The sequence below is a fragment of the Egretta garzetta genome, unplaced genomic scaffold (genome assembly GCF_000687185.1).
Source record: "Egretta garzetta isolate BGI_Z169 unplaced genomic scaffold, ASM68718v1 scaffold431, whole genome shotgun sequence".
NCBI classification, from domain to species: Eukaryota; Metazoa; Chordata; class Aves; order Pelecaniformes; family Ardeidae; genus Egretta; species Egretta garzetta.
The window spans coordinates 165,279-167,127 of record NW_009258677.1 but is presented as its reverse complement, the minus strand read 5'-3'; the positions used below and the strand labels follow the sequence as shown (position 1 = coordinate 167,127).

The 1,849-nt window shown below is 62.6% G+C and overlaps 1 protein-coding gene across 1 annotated transcript in view; it reads left to right on the top strand.

Moving 5' to 3' along the window:
• LOC118451670 (zinc finger protein 420-like) overlaps nt 1-1,849 on the top strand; it is a gene marked incomplete at its 5' end in the record, with an annotated part of 12,583 nt that overhangs the window by 9,202 nt on the left and 1,532 nt on the right.

Genomic DNA, 1,849 nt, shown 5'->3' with positions numbered 1-1,849 from the left:
CCGCTGGGTACCGGGAGCTGCTCGGCGTGGGCCGGGGCTTCGCTCTCCGATCCCGGGGAGGCTTTTCCCAATCCCGGAGGTGTTTTTCCCAGTCCCAGGGATGCTTTTCCCAGTCCTGGGGCTGCCCTGGTTGTCCCAGAGCTGCTCAGCTCGGTCCCGGGGCTACTCCGGTACCAGGGATGTTCGGGTTTGTCCTGGGGATGCTTTTCCCGGTCCCGGGGCTGCCCCAGTTGGTCCCAGAGCTTCTCGGCTCGGTCCCGGGGATGCCCCGCTGGGTACCGGGAGCTGCTCGGCGTGGGCCGGGGCTTCGCTCTCCGATCCCGGGGAGGCTTTTCCCAATCCTGGAGGTGTTTTTCCCAGTCCCAGGGATGTTTTTCCCAGTCCTGGGGCTGCCCTAGTTGGTCCTGGGACTGCTCGGCTTGGTCCCGGGGCTGCACTGCTGGGTGCTGGGAATGCTCAGCTCAGTCTGGGGGTTTGCTATCCGGTCCTGGGGATGCTTTTCCCGGTCCTGGGGATGTTTTTCCCAGTCCCAGGGATGTTTTTCCCAATTCCAGGGATGCTTTTCCCAGACCCAGGGATGGTTTTCCAAGTCCTGGGGCTGCCCCGTTGGGTACCAGGGATGCTCGGCTCTGCCCTGGGGATGCTTTCCCCATCCCAGGGATGCTCTACCCAGTCCCTGGGATCCCCCACTGGATACCGGGGCTGCTCAGCTCAGTCCTGGAGATGCTTTACCTGGTCCTCGGGAATGCTTTTCCCAGTCCCAGAGATGCTTTTCCCAGTCTTGGGGCTGCCCTGCTGAATCCCAGGGATACCCTGCTGGGTACTGGGAATGCTGGGTTCGGTTCTAAGGATGCTTTTCCCACCCCTGGGGATGCTCCACCCGGCCCCAGCAATGCTCTGCCGGGTTCCCGGGATGTTTGGCTCAGTCCTGGGATGCGTTGGTCATCCACAGGGACTGGGAATGCTTGGTTCAGCCCCGAAGCTGCACCAGCTTGGTACCGGGGCTGCCGGATTTGCTCTAGGAGATTCTTTTCCGGGTCCCAAGGATGCTTTTCCCAATCCCAGGGATGCTTTTCCTGGCCCCGGAGCTGCCCTGCTGGGTCCCGGGATGGTTTTTCCAGGCCCAGGGATGCTTTTCCCAGTCCCAGGGATGCTTTTCCTGGTCCTGGCACTGCCCTGCTGGGTCCTGGGATGCTTTTCCCCGTCCCAGGGATGCCCTGCTCAGCTCCAGGGATGCTCGGATCAGTCCCAGGCTTGCCCCGGTCAGGACACAGTAGGGGATCCGAGCTCCTCCCCCCCCAATTCCAGGCACCATCCCAGCTCTGAACCCCATAGAGAGCCCCCCCAGCCTTAGCGTTTCCCTCCCGTGGGCTGCAGCTTCCCATTTCCCCTCCCGTTCCCCTCCCAAATTGCTTTAGGAACCGGAGAAGCGGCTCCCGAGCCCTTCCAGGAGGACGCTTTGCACCCGGCTAATGCACAACTGCATTTATCCCTCCAGGGTCTGAATGGGGGGAAGCCCCCTCCCATCCCCGCCGAGGGACCTCACATCCCCCTGCCCATCCTTGGATCCCTCCCGGGTCGCTGGGGTTTGGGATCGTGGGGGCCAACGGAGGCGTTGGCGGCTTCGGGGGCTGGAGGAGGAGGGGGTTTCATCGGCCATGCAGGTCCACGTCCCTGTCCCCATCCCTCCCCAAATCCCACAAAATCTGTTAAATTCCCCCTTCCCACAGTGCCCCACTCGAGCATCAGGGATCCCTTGCTGCCTCCCCAAATCCCTGCATCCCTCCCAAATCCCCCCCATCCTTCCCCAAATTCCCCCCATCCCTCTTTGCCCTTCTCCCAAATTTCC